General features: G+C 38.2%; 1 protein-coding gene across 1 annotated transcript in view; it reads left to right on the top strand.

Annotated features, from left to right (window-relative positions):
- Window positions 1–474: 474 nt before the first annotated feature.
- The window catches only part of ABCC12 (ATP binding cassette subfamily C member 12), a 104,532-nt gene continuing 87,352 nt past the window's right edge, over window positions 475–17,654 (top strand). The window contains 1 exon segment of the mRNA XM_027617235.2: window positions 475–611. The gene's annotated coding sequence lies outside the window, so the exon portion shown is untranslated.

Below are 17,654 nucleotides of genomic sequence, written 5' to 3' on the forward strand. Positions count from 1 at the left end.
AGCTCAGGTTACCTTTTATTTTTGGATAAATGAATGAGCTTTTCTCTGTTTTGAAGATTGGAGAACCCCTGGCCCCAACACACACACCTCACCCCTTGACCTCAGAGTTGCTTTACCTTTGCAGGAGCATGGAGAGGGAGGTCCCTGACTGGGAGTCAGGAGACTTGGCTACTGGTCTCAGCCTTGTCCCAAGCCAGTCATGAAGGGCCTCTCATTCCTCACGCTCCTCACCTGTAGAATGGCGGCTGCTGGGGGGCATTTTCTCCTTTACTTATACAAAGCTATGATGTGACAGGCTAGGAAGGGGCGGCTGTGCAAGCACACTGCGGGAACTGGGGCTGTCACTGAAGGAGTGGGACGGGGCAGTGCCCTTTAATGTGGCAGAGGGAATGCTGGTCCCCCAGAGTTCCCTCCACGGGCGTGGTGGGAGCGACAGTTGAATGGGGCAGTTGGAGAAGAGGGCTCCAGGTAGGTGGGACAGGGAAGCTGAATCTGAGGTCCGTGGATGGAAGAAGACTCAGGCTAACAGGCAGCAGGCAACAGCCGCTGAGCCCCGGGACTTTGGACCCTTCCTCCTCCTCGGGACCAGGACGCTAGCATTTCTGGCACAGGTAGAGCTTCTCTCTGAAGCAATCAGCCCCCAATGCCCATCTGTCTTCCCCAGGACAGGCTGTGGGGGGTGACACCACATCAAACGTGGCTGCCCACGTGGGAGTCGGCAGGGACCTGTGGCTTCCCAGAGTAGAAGGGAGGCTTGGGGCACTTCTGTCTTTGGAGCCCACTGGTATGTACAAGAAAAAGTAGAAATGCCAAGCCAGGATATCCAAATCTGTGACATACAAAAGCCTACATTGAATAAACGAAGTCTTTTAACACACACACATGGACACACTGTCTTGTTCACAGTTTAATCACAGGACTTTTAAATTTAAGAGAACGAAAAGCAACTTAAATTCACTGTGCACCCCCGCGTGGTTCCCACAGGTCTAAGATGGGAGTTCTCATCTTCCTTCCATCTTGTCAGAATATCTCTGTAACTGAATGGGTGACCTCATTTGGAGACTTCATCAGAGGTCACTGTGTGGGACCCCTGTTCTTGCTCCCCAGGCTTAGCATCCTCTCACCTGTTTGAGATTCCTTCTGCCCTCTCTTCACCTCCTGCCTCTCTCTCCCAAAAGCAGCCCCTCGTCCTGGGTCTGGCTACCCACTTGGGTGCTGGGGACAGCTGGACAGAGCTTCTCCTCTGAGCTGGAGGCTGGCCAGGGCATGGAGGAAGGGGCTATGGGAGTTGGGGAGAGGATATAAGACCATTTGATATTGGTTGTTTGGGTGGCTTAAAATTAAGAATGGATTTATCAAGAAATCAACAGGGTCATAATCTCTTATCTGGGAAGGATTTTATCATTAACAGTATATCTGCATTTGACTGATGCAGGGGAATGCTAAGGAAGGACTTCCATTATGGGCACAAAGGAACACTAAGAATCCAATTCTGAAACAAGAATTGCTACTTGTTAATTTTCTAGGTTAGAGAGGCAGAAATGGAACATAATTGAGCAAAGTAAGTAGATGTGGAAAATATTTCTTCTTGAAACGCCCTCTAGGTATCTTTTGTCCTCTACTTTTGTAGAGCAAGGATAGAGAAAAATGGATCTACTATAAGGAAAAGAGCAGTGCAAAGGTGAGGATAAATGCTGAGTCCCCAGAGCCCCAGAGTTGGGGAGACAATAAGGAGTGGTGGAATTGTGGCAAAAAAAGGGTTGCTGTTGCTCAGTATGAGGGGATTGTAGCCACATGGGCTTGCAGAGCTCTTGATGTTTCATCACTGGCCAGAGGTCTTTTCTCTTTTAATATGATATCTCCTAATTCAAATTCAGAAAAATTTAAAAACTGTACAGGCCAAATAAAATGGACCTGTAAATCATATGTGGTCCATAATCCACTGCTCTAAAGAGAGTCCTTCCTGCTTCTACCTTGTCAGGTCCATTGAGGTCAGGTTAGGAATGCCCTGCCAGAAAGCAGAGGGATGGATGCACCAGGGACCTTCTTCCATCCCCTGCCAAACCTCAGATGCTATGAGTGGAAAAAGGCTGCCAGGAACAGAGTCATGATAGCTGCAGGGGCCCTGGCCTGGTCCTGTCTTCACTCCTTTCAGCTCCCATCAGGCCCCCCCCACCCCCACCCCCTAGCTGCCAGCAAGCAGATTTGCCGCTCCAGGCATCTCCTCACGCCTGGCAGAGGATGGCACGACAGACGGGGGATAGAGACGTTAGCCAAAGCAGACTTCCTGATTTAAAAAGTCTCATTTTCCCCCGAGGCTGCCAAATTTAGCAAGGTGCCATTCCTGTTGCAACACTTCCAAACCATCTTAGGTAATCATAACTCTGCATTCCGTGTGGAGTACTCAAGGAAATTACCTCCCAGCACCAATTTCCTATGCACTCTGATTACCTGAACATGGCCAGGGAGGCCTGGTCTCCTGTTTGGCATTTTGGAATCCAGACCCCTTAAGATGAGCCCATGACAGCTTGCTGCCAGGATTCGTTGCCATTAGGAAAGCGAGAAAAATTACAGAGGTCATAGTAATGGTTCTCCATGGATGGTGAAGCCCACCCTCTCAGGAAGAGGAAATCTGGATTCTAGGGACTGGGGCATGTAGTTTGGACAGGGGAGAAATTGCAGATGGGTTGCTGAGGGTGAGCAGAGGAACACAATGATTGTCTTCACACATCTGAGGGCACGTAAGGAAGGATAAATGTAGCCCGCATGACACCTGAGCACAGAGTGACTGCTGCAGGAAAATCACGTTCAGTTCCACAGAAAGAAAACAATTCATTCCCTTTAGGGCTATTTCTTTAAAAAAAGGTTTAACTTTTTATTTTGAAATGATTTTAAACTACATAAAAGTGACAACAATAATGCTAAGAAATTTTAACTACCCTTCACTCCGAATTGCAAATTAACATTTTGCCGCATTTGCTTTAACATTCTCTCTCCATGCATAATTATTATTTTTCTGATACATTTGAGAGTAAATTGGAGACATTTTGCTCCATTATCTCTAAATACTGTAGTATATATTTCCTAGGAATAAAGACATTCTCTTATATAACTGTAATTATCACAATTATTAATTGTCAAATTGTACAATTATCAACATCAGAAAATTTTACTTTGATAAAATGCTACTATGTACCCTACAGTTCATACTCAAGTTTCCCCAGTTGTCCCAAAATAACATGCTTAATTTTTTTTTTCCTGGTCCAGGATCCAATGCAGGATTGGATATTGCTTTTAGCTGTCAAGTATCTTTAGTTGCTGTTAATCTTTCATAATGCAAACAATTTTAAAGACCACAGGCCAGTGGTTTTGTGGAATGTTCCTTTGGGTTTGTCTGATATTTTCTCATGACTAGAGTCAGGCTATCCATTTCTTTGCCGAAATATCCAGGAGGGCTGTCTTGAGAGGTGACTGGGGTCTGTTACCAAGGCTTGCTGAATCATGGTCTGGTTGGTTAGAAGAAAATTCTCACTCGAGACACTGAGTTTTCCATGGCTGATGTTTTCTTGAATTCTTTTAATTCTTGGATTCTGTGATTCTCTCTCCCCCAAATAATTTCAGATGGGTTTCAGAACTTGTAGTGAGCTCTTTCTTTATCAGCTGCCCTGCATTCTACCTCTGCTTTGCTCAGACTAAGCTTTTGCATAGCGCTCAGGGCACGGCAGGCAGGGGAAGTGGCCGAGAAGCTGTGGGATGTCACAGACAGCTGGTCAGGGACCACGGCTTAGCTGTTCATGCCCATGTTGTGACAGTAACAGGGAGGATAAGAATGTGGTAGAAAGACTGCATGCAAGGCTGTGCCCATGTCCAGATTTCCTTCCTCCTATCTCTCTGGCCAGGGCTGGATTGCATTTATTTAAGGAGCCAAGGACCCATCCAAGGATGAGAAGCCAATTTCTTTACTTTTCTCAGTCTGAGCATCCCTGAGCATCCCCCTTCATTGCCTTCCTGCAGGAAATCTGGAAAAGCTGATGGGACTATGGGGCTGTGCATGATGCTTTGGGTAGAGGAAGCTGTGAAGGGCTTTCTGATAAATAGCCAAACACGAAGTCTCATGGGAAGGCTCTTGGGGTTAGGGTGGGGGACTTTTGCCCAGGGTTTGGTCTTGCTCACGTGGTGCCCTTAAGAGCCTCACTGTGCAGGTACCACACACCCAGTATCAGCTGAATGCCTCACCTGGGCTTTCTCTCAAACTCTCCTTCTTATCTCTCTCTTTTGCAGTCACCCAGCTCTAGTGTCACTTCCTATAAGTTCTCCTTAACCCCATTCTCCTCCCACACCATACTGTTCTCTCCTTCCTCAGAACTTGGGTAGCACAGGTGGTCCACATTACTCAGTGACACTGAGCATAGACAGCCTGGTTCCAGGGTTTCCGTTCTTAAATATATGGTTAAATGTTACAACGTCATGGGGCAATCCCTGTGTAACTTCCAGGTCTCATTCCTTTGCCTCCTGGAGGTAACCATCATCTTGAAATTGGTGTATATTTTCTTACTCATTTTAAAAAAGTCAGCTATTTTTTAAGGATAGTTTTGGTTACAGAAAAGTTGTGAAAACAGTACAGACGGTTATTGCATCTTACTTCACTATTAAAATCTTACATATGTGTTAAGATTAATGAACACATATTGATACATCATTATTGACTAATATCCATACTTCATTTAGCTTTCCTTAGTTTTTACCTAATGTCCCCCCCCCCTTTTTTTTGTTTCAGGATCCCATCCAGGATACAGTCATCATGTTTCCTTAGGCTCTTCTTGGCTGTGGCAATTTCTTAGATTTTCCTTGTTTTTTGATGAACTTGAAAGTTTTAAGTAGTACTGGTCATGTATTTTGTAGAATGTTCCTCAATTAGGATTTGTCTGTTATTTTTCCTATGATTAGACTGGAATTATGGGTTTTGGGGAGGAGGACCACAGAAGTAAAGCGCCCTCCTCATCCCATTATATCAAAGACACGTGCTATCCCCATGACTTATCACTGTTGATGTTGACCCTGATCACCTGGTTGAGGTAGTATTTGTCAGGTTTCTCCCCTGTCAAGTCATTCCTTTTTTCTCTTTTCCACATCATACTGTACTCTTGGGAGCACTGTATTCTAGTTGATAGAGCTTTTTCTCACAGGCCTATATGTTGACAATTCTGATACTTCTGTGTCTGTGTATGGGAATTGAATTAAGCAAATAGCTGGTGAATGCTGAGAGCCAGGTTTCTCACTTTTGGAGTGGGAGTTTATAGGTAAGCAAGGGGAGGAGGTTAGAATTATGATAATTACAGTAATGAGTTATAGCTGGAGAATCAGGAGGAATCCATGCTTAGATTAAATATATTCAGATGGTTACATATAAAAATAATTTTAGATATGTCTATATATGCTAGTTAATACACACACATACATTTCCTTGCTCTGTCAGCCAAGGGGGTCCAGAAGAAACAAACAATATCCTAGTAACAACATACCCAGCACTCATATCTTGGTTTCTAATGCTATTTTCCAATAAGATGAATCAGGGCTACTTGGAGAAATGGAATTTTACTATAAATATATTTATCAGTGCACACTTGCTTTGCAAGTTTGTGAACTTTACACAAGTGGTTATCACAGTGTATGTGTTTTCTTGCAATGCCTCTTCCCCTTTCAATTTATCATGTGCAATATTCACATGGGTTGATGTGTGGATTTGCATTCATTTTTATTGTTGAATAGTAATATATGGTATTCATATTATACAACACACCCATTTTCCTATTGATGAATATTCAAAATGTTACAAAAAGAGCTGCTACAAATATTTCTATAGAGGGACCACTGAGATATTTTTACGTGAGATTCTGTCTTCTGTGGATTTTTTAAAAGTTTTTTATTTAAATTCAATTTAGTTAACATATAATATATTACTAGTTTCAGGGGTAAAATTTAGTGATTCATCAGTTGCATATAACACCCAGGGCTCATTACATCAAATGCCCTCCTTAATGCCCATCACCCAGTTACCCCATCTCCCCTCCCCTCCAGCAACTGTTTGTTTCCTAGAGTTAAGAGTCTCTAATAGTTTTGCCTCCCTCTCTGTTTTCATCTTATTTCATTTTTCCTTCCCTTCCCCCATGTTCATTTGTTTTATTTCTTAAATTCCACATATGAGTGAAATCATATGGTATTTGTCTTTCTCTGATTGACTTATTTTGCTTAGCATAATACCCTCTAGTTCCATGGATTGTTTGTGTTTTTCTAGATTGAAGTTCAGTGTTGACATTAGTATGATTGAAAAGAGGCAGCAGATGTAGGGGAGAATTTGTGAGGACAATGAAAAGGAGCATGCAAGGTTTATGGTTACTCTGATGGGACTCCTTGAACAGACGGAATTGGTTCTGAGCATTTATATACCTAAGGAGTATAATTGCTGGCTATGTTAGTAAAATAATCTTGAATTGGTTCAGATAATGCCAAGTTGAATTAGAAATTAGTTAAACAATTCTGTATGGAGCACTGGGTGTTATGAACAAACAATGAATCATGGAACACTACATCAAAAACTAACGATGTAGTATATGGTGATTAACATAACAATAAAAAATTAAAAAAAAAGAAATTAGTTAAACAATTTATATTCCTATCAGCAGGGTTTAAGAGCTGCTGTGATCCATACATATACCAAGACTTACAATTTTCAGACTTAAATATTACCTATCTGAAGAATGATAAATAGTTCTTACTATGATTGTGGCTTTAATGCGTACTTCCCTGATACTCAGAGATGGAGCATTTTTGTGTCTTTCTATTTGGCTCATCTGTGAATTGCCAGTTTATATCTTTTGCCCACTTCTCTAATTGATTGTCCTTTTTTTATTGATATATAGAGCATTCTTTGTAACTTTTGCATACTAATTCTTTGTAGTTAAGTGAATCACATTTATACCAGCATGTTGCTTTACTTTTTAATCTTTAAACAATGTTTTAAAATTTTTGATCTTTTAAAAAATTATGTCTTTTGATTAACATGACTTGTTACTGTTGATGTTGACCTTGGTCACCCGGTTTGAAGTAGTGTTTGTCAGGTTTCTCCACTGTAAAGAATGGTGTTGCTCACAGAGTTGACAATTCTGATACTGTTAGCATGGTAGTTCTTTTTTTATCTTGTTACTCACAATCTATTTGTGTCTTTATACTTAAAATCCATCTCTTGTAGGCACCATATCATTGTGTCTTGTTTTTACATCCAGTCTGACAATCTCTAGTTTTTAATTGAAGTGTTTACTCCATTTATATTTAATGTAATTATTGATGTCATTGCGTTTAAGTCTATCAGCTTACTATTTGTCTTCCACTTATCCCTCTGTTTTTTCTTTTTCTGTTCCTCCTTGCCCACTAAGGGTTAGCACTTAGATGTCAATTATATCTTAATAAAGCTGTTTGGGGTTAATCTACTATTTTATGCTCCTTTTTATTTCTTTGATTAAATTCTTAGCTTTAAGTCTTTGTTTTCTTTCTGTGTGCCCCCCCTACCCAGGGCTAACACTGTGCTGTGATTTACATTTTCATGTGTGTTATTGTGTGCTTATTTTTCAGTCTGTTTAGGGAAATAGATAAGTAGGAAAGTTTTCCCAGAGGAGAAAATGTCTGAATTGAGCCTTGAATGCTGAACAGGAATTGGTCAAGTGAAGGGAAGGATGTTACATTGTTCTAGGTTGTGACAGTGGTGAGTGCAAAGACCAAGAAGCAGAAATAATTGGGGATTTGTTCAGACTTGTGGCATTGCTGGAATGTAGTGTTAGGTGGTGCAAATGGAGGGTGGGCCATGGAGTACAGCTCAGGTTGACAAGAAGTTTAGGGAGTTCTTATTTAAATTAGGAATCTAGAGCTGGATCCATAGTATTCATGTCATTAATATTCATTAATAGAATGATAGAAGAGATTTTGAGCAGAATTATTACCTACAAAACATTTGCCACCTCCAGTTGTTTATGTTTCCATTTTGGGGGATTTGTCTTTTTGAAGTGAAGACATTTTAATTTTAAAATTCTATTGTAAGAAAGAATATATTATTCTAGAGGAGTGCTTCTTGTAATATAATATATGCAAGGGGTTTTCCAGGGTAACTGGAAAAAAGTGGGCATGTCAGTTTCTCTGTATCTAGCCTGCCCCAGATGAGATAGTGCCACTCATTTTATATACACTCTGCTTTCCCCCTAGCTTTATTGAGGTATAATTGACATATAATACAACTTCTTGTATCATACATGTAAATGTGTATGGCATGCAGATTTGATAGACTTCATTGTCTATCAAATGTGGTAGCCATTGAAATGGCTACCACAGTAACATTAATTAATACCTCCATCACCTCACATAATTACCATTCTCTTTTGAAGTGAAAATGTTTAAGATCCACTCTCTTAGCAACTCTCAAGTATATAATACAGTATTGTTAACTATAATCACCATGCTGTACATTTGATCCCTAGAATTTACTCATAACTATAAGTTCTAAACTACCTTTGACAGACATGTCCCCATTTCCTCCACCACCCAACCCCTGGCAACCACTGTTCTACTCTCTGTTACTAGGAGTTTAGCTTTTTTAGTTTTTAGATTCTAGATTTAAGTGGATATCATACAGTATTTGTCTTGTGTCTGTCTGACTTCCTTCACTCAGCATAATTCCTTCCAGGTCCATCTTTGTTGTCCCAAATGACAGAATGTCATTCTTTCTCAAGGCTGAATAATATTCCATTGTGTATGTACACCACATTTTCTTAATCCATTCATCCATAAATGGACACTTGGGTTGTTTCCATATCTTGACTATTGTGAATGATGCTGCAATGGGTGTGAAGGTGCAGGTATCTTTTTAGAATCCTGATTTCATTTCCTTTGGATATATACCCAGAATTGGGATTGCTGAATCATATGGCAGTTTTATTGTAAAATTTTTGAGGAGTTTACATGCTGTTTTCCATAGTGGCTGTGCCGATTTACATTCTCACCAACAGTGCACAAGAATTCCCTTTTCTCTATGTCTTTGTCAATACTTTGTTATCTCTTCTTGTTTTGGTGATAGCCATTCTAACAGGTATGAAGTGATATCCCTTTGTGGTTTTGACTTGCATTTCCCTAATGATCAGTGATATTGAGCACCTTTTCATGTACCCATTGGCCATTTGTATGTCTTCTTTGGAAAAATGTCTATTCAGTTCCTCTGCTCATTTTTTAATCAGATTTTTTAAATTTTATTTTGCTTTTGAGTTGTAGGAGTTCTTCATATATTTTGGATATTTACCCTTTATGAGACATGATTTGCAAATATTTTTTTCCCATTCTGTATGTTGCCTTCTCATTTTGTTGATTTTTTTCTTTTGCTGTGCAGAAGACTTTTAGCTTGATGTAGTTCCACGTAATTACTTTTGCTTTTTATTTCGCTTGTGCTTCTGATGTCACAAACAAAAGATTACTGCCAAGACAAGGAGATTTTCCCTCTATTTACTTCTAGGAATTTATGGTTTTAATTCTTATGTTTAAGCCTTTAATCCATTTCAAGTTAATTTTTTGTGAGTGAGATTAAGATAGGAGTCCAATTTTATTCATTTGCATGTGATTATCCAGTTTTCCCAGTATCATTTATTAAAGAGAATATCTTTTCCCATAGAGTATTCTTGGATCCCTTGTCAAATATTAGTTGACCGTATATGTGAGTATATATGTATATGTTTATTTGTGGGTTCTCAATTTTGTTCTATTGGTTTATGTGTCTATTTTTATGCCAGCACCATTGATTACTATAGCTTTGTAGTATAGTTTGAAATCAGGAAGTGTCATGCCTCCAGCTCTGTTCTTCTTTTGTGGCTATTCAAAGTCTTTTGTGATTTCAAACAAATTTTAGAATTGTTTTTTCTATTTCTGTGAAAAATATCATTAGGATTTTTATGGGGATTGTGTCAAATCTATAGATAACTGGTGTGGTATGGACACTTTAATAATATTAATTTTTCTGATCCATGAACACAAGATAGCTTTCCAGGTTTGTGTCTTCAATTTCTTTCCTCAAAGTGTTGTAGTTTTCAGTGTACAGATCTTTCACCTCCTTCATTAAGTTTAGCCAGGAGTATTTTATTGTTTTTGATGCTGTTGTAAATGAGATTGTTTTCTTTATTTCTTTTCATATATTTTGTTTTAGTGTATAGGAACACAACTGATTTTTGTATGTTGATTTAGTATCCTGCAACTTTACTGAATTTGTTGATTAGTTTCAACAGTTTTTTTTTTTTTTTGGTAGTCTTATGGATTTTCTATATATAAGATATCATCTGCAAGCAAAGACAGTTTTACACCTTTCCAATTTGAATATGCTTTATTTCCTTTTCTTACCTAATTGCTATGGCTAGGACTTCCAGTACTATGTTGAATAAAAGTGGTAAGAGCGAGCATCTTTGTCTTCTTCCTGATCTTAGGTGAAAAATTGTCAAACTTTTGCCATTTAGTATGATGTTAGGTGTGGACTTGTCATATATGGCCTTTATTATGCAGAGGTATATTCTTTCTATACCTGCTTTGTTGAGAGTTTTTATCATGAACAGATGTCATATTTTATCAAGTAATTTTTCTGCATCTATTAAGATGTATCTTAATGTATTAGATGAATTATTTTTCTGTATCTATTGAGAAGATCATATGACTTATATCTTTCATTCTATTAATGTGATGTCTCATATTTATTGATTTGCATATGTTGAACCATCCTTTCTTCCCAGGGATAAATTCCACTTGATCATAGTGTATGCTTTTAATGTGTTGTTGAATTCAGTTTGCTAATTTTTTTTGAGAATATTTGCATCTATATTCATCAGGGTATTGGCCTATAGTTTTCTTTTCTTGTAATGTCCTTATCTGGCTTTAGTATTAGGCTAATGCTTGTCTTATAAAATGAGTTTGGGGGTAATATCTCCTCTTCAATTTTCTGTAGGAGTTTGAGAAAGTTTGGCATTCTTCTTTAAATGTTTGGTAGAATTCACTAGAGAAACCATCTGGTCTTGGATTTTCTTTTTGAGGGATAGTTTGGATCACTGGTTCAATCTCCTTATTGTATTGGTCTGTTCAGATTTTCTATTTCTTCATTATTCAGTCTTGGTAAGTTGTGTGTTTCTAAGAATTTATCAATTACTTGTAGATTATCCAATCTGTCAATGTGTGGTTGTTCTAGTAGTCTCTTATGATCATTTGTATCTCTGTGGTATCAGTTGTAATATCTACTTTTTCTAATTTTATTTATGAGTCTTCTCTTTTTCCTTGTAGTCTAGCTAAAGTTTTGTCAATTTTGCTTATCCTTTCAAAATATCAGTTTTTACTTTCATTAATCTTTTCTATTGTTTTTTTCTGGCCTCTAGTTTATTTATTTCAGCACTGGTCTTTGTTATTTCCTTCTGCTAACTTTGGGCTTAATTTTTCTTCATTTTTTGGTTCATTGAAGTGTAAAGTTAAGTAACTTATTTGAAATCTTTCATTTTTCTTAATGTAGACATTTATCACTATAAACTTCCATTTGGGGGCTAGTTTTGCTACATCCCACAAGTTTTGGTATATTGTGTTTCCACTTTTTTCAATATTTTTTTTCATTTTCCTTTTGATTTCTTCTTTTATTCATTGGTTGATCAGAAATATGTTGTCTAATTTCCACATACTTGTGAATTCTACAGCTTTCTTTTGTTAATTGATTTCGTTTCATACCATTGTGATCAGAAAAAATATTTGGCACTATTTCAATCTTCTTAAATCTGCTAAGACTTGTTTTATGACCTATCATTTTCTATCCTGGAGAATGTTCCATGTGTTCCTGAGAAAAATGTGTATTCTACTGTTGTTGGACAGAACGTTCTGTATATGTTTGTTAGGTCCACTTGGTCTAAAGTGTAGGTCAAGTCCAGTGTTTCCTTACTGATTTTCTGTCCAGATGATCTAGCTAATGTTGAAAGTGGAATATTAATGTATCATTGAACACTACATCTAAAACTAATGGTGTACTATATGTTGGCTAATTGAATTAAAAAAAAAAGTTACCTACTCTTATTTTATATTTCTCCCTTCAGATCTGTTAATATTGCTTAATATATGTAGGTGCTCCATTTTTAAAACATATCTATCTATCATCTGTTTATATTTATACAATATATATGTGTGTGTATAATATATATATTTGTATATATATATATGATTGTTATATCTTTTTGAGGAACTGATCCTTTTATCATTATGTAGTACTTTTGTCTCTTGTTATAATTTTTGGCTTTAAAATCTATTTTGTTTGATATAAATGTCTGCTGTCTTTTGGTTTCCATTTGCAAGAAAAACCTTTTCCATCCCTTCACCTTGAGCCTGTGTGTGTCTTTAAAGCTGAAGTGAGTCTCTTGTAGGCAGCACATAGTTGGCTCTTATGTTTTCATCCAGCCAGCCACTCTAAGCCTTTTGATTAAAGAATTTAATCCATTTACATTTCACATATCTCTTGATAGGTAAGGACTTACTAATGCCATCTTACTGTTTTCTGGCTATTTTGTACTTCCCTTGTTCCTTTCTTCCTCTTTTGCTGCCTTCCATTGTAAGTTGATGATTTCATAGTGGTATGCTTTAATTCCCTTCTCTTTATCTTTGTAACTCTACTGTAGGTTTTTGCTTAAAAACCTTTTACCTTAAGGCTTACACAAAACATTTTATAGATGTAATAGTCTATTTTATGTGATAACTACTTAATTTTTTTATTATGTTATGTTAATCACCATACATTACATCATTAGTTTTTGATGTAGTCTTCCATGATTCACTGTTTGCGTATAGCATCCAGTGCTCCATGCAGTATGTGCCCTCTTTAATACCCATCACCAGGCTAACCCATCCCCTGATGCCCCATCCCTCTAGAACCCTCAGTTTGTTTCTCAGAGTCCATAGTCTTTCATGGTTCATCTTCCCCTCCGATTCCCCCCCCTTCATTTTTCCCTTCCTCCTATCTTCTTCTTCTTCTTTTTTTAACATATAATGTATCATTTGTTTCAGAGGTACAGGTCTGTGATTCAACAGTCTTACACAACTTACAGTGCTCACCATAGCACATACCTCCCCAATGTCTATTACCCAGTCAACCCATGCCTCCCACCCCCCACCACTCCAGCAACCCTCAGGTTGTTTCCTGAGATTAAGAATTCCTCATATCAGTGAGGTCATATGATACATGTCTTTCTCTGATTGACTTATTTCGCTCAGCATAATACCCTCCAGTTCCAACCACGTCATTGCAAATGGCAAGATTTCGAGTTTTTTTGATGGCTGCATAATATTCCATTGTATAAATATATACCACAGCTTCTTTATGGATCATATTTTGATGGGCATTGCATTGAATGTGTAGATTGCTCTAGGTAGCATTGACATCTTCACAATATTTGTTCTTCCAACCCATGACCATGGAACATTTTTCCATTTCTTTGTGTCTTCCTCAATTTCTTTCATAAGTGTTTTATAGTTTTCTGAGTACAGATTCTTTGCCTCTTTGGTTAGGTTTATTCCTAGGTATCTTATGGTTTTGGGTGCCATTGTAAATGGGATCGACTCCTTAATTTCTCTTTCTTCTGTCTTGTTGGTGTATAGGAATGCCACTGATTTGTGTAAATTGATTTTATATCCTGCCACTTTACTGAATTCCTGGATGAGTTCTAGCAGTTTTGGGGTGGAGTCTTTTGGATTTTCCACATAAAGTATCATATCATCTGCAAAGAGTGAGAGTTTGACTTCTTTGCCGATTTGGATGCCTTTGATTTCTTTTTGTTGTCTGATTGCTGTGGCTAGGACTTCTAGTACTATGTTGAATAGCAGTGGTGATAGTGGACATCCCTGCTGTGTTCCTGACCTTAGGGGGAAAGCTCTCAGTTTTTCCCCACTGAGAATGATATTCGCTGTGGGATTTTCATAGATGGCTTTTATGATATTGAGGTAGGTACCCTCTATCCCTATACTCTGAAGAGTTTTGATCAAGACAGGATGCTGTACTTTGTCAAATGCTTTTTCTGCATCTATTGAGAGGATCATATGATTCTTGTTCTTTCTTTTATTAATGTATTGTATCACATTGACTGATTTGCAGGTGTTGAACCAACCTTGCAGCCCAGGGATAAATCCCACTTGTTCATGGTGAATAATCCTTTTAATGTACTGTTGGATCTTATTGGCTAGTATTTGGGTGAGAATTTTTGCATCCATGTTCATCAAGGATATTGGTCTGTAATTCTCCTTTTTGATGCGGTCTTTGTCTGGTTTTGAGATCTAGGGAATGGTGGCCTCATAAAAAGAGTTTGGAAGTTTTCCTTCCATTTCTATTTTTTGGAACAGTTTCAGAAGGGTAGGTATTAATTATTCATTAAATGTTTGGTAGAATTCCCCTGGGAAACCATCTGGCCCTGGGCTCTTGTTTGTTGGGAGATTTTTGATGACTGCTTCAATTTCCTTAGTGGTTATAGGTCTGTTCAGGTTTTCTATTTCTTCCTGGTACAGTTTTGGGTGTTGATACATCTCTAGGAGTGCATCCATTTCTTCCAGGTTATCTAATTTGCTGACATATAGTTACTCATAATATATTCTTATAATTGTATTTCTTTGGTGTTGGTTGTGATCTCTCCTCTTTCATTCATGATTTTGTTGATTTGGGTCTTTTCTCTTTTCTTTTTGATCAGTCTGGCCAGGGGTTTATCAATCTTGTTAATTCTTTCAAAGAACCAGCTCCTAGTTTTGTTGATCTGTTCTACTGTTCTTTTGGTTTCTATTTCATTGATTTCTGCTCTGATCTTTATTATTTCTCTTCTCCTACTGGGTTTAGGCTTTATTTGCTGCTCTTTCTCTAGCTCCTTTAGGTGTAGGGTTAGGTTGTGTATTTGAGACTTTTCTTGTTTCTTAAGAAAGTCTTGTATTGCTATATACTTTCCTCTCAGGGCTGCCTTTGCTGCATCCCAAAGATTCTGAACAGTTGTGTTTTCATTTTCATTTGTTTCCATGAATTTTTTAATTCTTCTTTAATTTCCTGGTGGACCCATTCATTTTTTAGTAGGATGCTCTTTAGCCTCCATGTATTTGAGTTCTGACTTTCCTCCTGTGATTGAGTTCTAATTTCAAAGCATTGTGGCCTGAAAATATGCAGGGAATGATCCCAATCTTTTGGTACCAGTTGAGACCTGATTTGTGACCTAGGATGTTGTCTATTCTGGAGAATGTTCCATGGGCACTAGAGAAGAATGTGTATTCTGTTGCTTTGGGATGGAATGTTCTGAATATATCTGTGAAGTCCATTTGGTGGACTTCAAGTCCAGGGTGTCATTTAAAGTCTTTATTTCCTTGTTGATCTTTTGCTTAGGTGATCTGTCCATTTAAGTCAGGGGGGTGTTAAAGTCCCCCACTATTATTATATTGTTGTTGATGTGTTTCTTTGCTTTTGTTATTAATTGCCTTATGCAATTGGCTGCTCCCATGTTAAGGGCATAGATATTTACAATTGTTAGATCTTCTTGTTGGATAGACCCTTTAAGTAGGATATAGTGTCCTTCCTCATTTCTTATTATAGTCTTTGGTTTAAAATCTAATTTGTCTGATATAAAGATTGCCACCCCAGCTTTCTTTTGGTGTCCATTAGTATGGTAGTTTTCCACCCCCTTACTTTCAAACTGGGGGTGTGTTTGGGTCTAAAATTAGTCTCTTGCAGACAGCATATCGATTGGTCTTTTTTTTTTTTTTATCCAATCTGATAGCCTGTGTCTTTTGATTGGGGCATTTAACCCATTTACATTCAGGGTAACTATTGAAAGATATGAATTTAGTGCCATTGTATTGCCTGTAAGGTGACTGTTACTGTATATTGTCTGTTTTCCTTTCTTGTCTATGTTACTTTAGGCTCTCTCTTTTCTTAGAGGACCCCTTTCAATATTTCTTGTAGGGCTGGTTTTGTGTTTGCAAATTCCTTTAGTTTTTGTTTGTCCTGGAAGCTTTTTATGTCTCCTTCAATTTTCAATGACAGCCTAGCTGGATACAGTGTTCTTGGGTGCATATTTTTCTCATTTAGTGCTCTGAATATTTCATGCCAGTCCTTTCTGGCCTGTCAGTTCTCTGTGGCTAGGTCTGTTGCCACTCTCATGTTCTACCATTGCAGGTTATAGATCTCTTCTCCTGAGTTGGTTTCAGGATTTTCTCTTTGTCTCTGAGACTCGTATGTTTTACTATTAGATGTCGGGGTGTTGACCTATTTTATTGAATTTGAGGGGGGTTCTCTGTGCCTCCTGGATTTTGATGCCTGTTTCCTTCCCCACAGTAGGGAAGTTCTCTGCTATAATTCGCTCCAATATACCTTCTGCCCCTCTCTCCTTCTTCTTAATTGTCTGAGCAACCCAGGCACCCTGCCATTATTTCTTTAAATAAGTCTGCCCCATTCTCCCTCTTTTTTTCTGAAACTCCAACAATTCGCAAACTGTTTCTTTTGATGGTATTCTATAGATTGCATAGGCTTTCATCATTCTTTTTTTACTCTTTTTTTGTTCTCCTCTAACTGCATAATCTCAAAGTTCTTGTCTTCTAACTCATAGATTCTTTCTGTTGCTGATAATATTACACTTTTCATTTATTCATTGTATTTTTCACTTCCAGAATTTCTGTTTGGTACTTTTAATAATTTCTGTCTCTTTGTTAAACTTCTCCTTTTGGTTGTGTATTGTTTTCTTGATTTATCTGAATTGTCTTTCTGTGTTTTCTTATAACTCATCGAGTTTCCTTAAAACAGATGTTTTCACTTCTTTATTGGGTTCATTGCAGATCTCCATATCTTTGGGAAGATTATTATTGTCCTTTAGTGGTGTCATGTTTCCTTAATTTTTCATGCTCCTTGAAGTTTTGCATTGCTGTCTTCACATTTGAAATATCAGTTACCTTCTTGAATCTTTACTAACTGCCTCCGGGAGAGAAATACCTTCCATGATCCTTGCTATGGAGTCTAGGGCTTTCTCAGACCTTCTGTGGATATGCCTGCTCCATACTTCTTGCTCTTCCTTGTGGCAGAATTCTTAAGCCTATATGCTTTCTCTCAATTCTGCAAAGGCACCAGGCTAGGTTCTGACAGCCTCTCTTTTGTTTTTCCAAAAGTGGTGCTAAAGCTCAAGTTTGTGGTCTCTCCCTAGCCCACAGATTTGGTGTGGTTTTCTGTGCATGCTCACCAGCTGTCTGTCAAAGCTTCCTCTTACTGCTGCCATTGGCAGCATGCACAGGGAGCTGGCCACAGGATGGGTGTGTGTGTAGATGAGGCATGTGGAATTCTAGCAGTGCCTGTGAACCAGTTGGAGGCATGTGTGAATGAGGTATCCTCAGCAGCTCAAGAGCAGGTTTCTTGATATAGTCTGTGATGCAGTTAGTAGGATCCATGTTCCTTTAATGCCCACGAAGAGTCCTATGTGCCTCTTTTGCAGCATCTTCCTGCACCTGCCATGTAGCTCAGAATCTAGTCCTCTGAATATGGTGAAAGAAAAATAGGCTTCTTTGTCAGTATCCTGTACAGCTGGATGCCAGCTCTGGAAGCCAGTTCT

Source organism: Zalophus californianus, chromosome 17 (assembly GCF_009762305.2).
Source record: "Zalophus californianus isolate mZalCal1 chromosome 17, mZalCal1.pri.v2, whole genome shotgun sequence".
Taxonomy (NCBI): Eukaryota; Metazoa; Chordata; class Mammalia; order Carnivora; family Otariidae; genus Zalophus; species Zalophus californianus.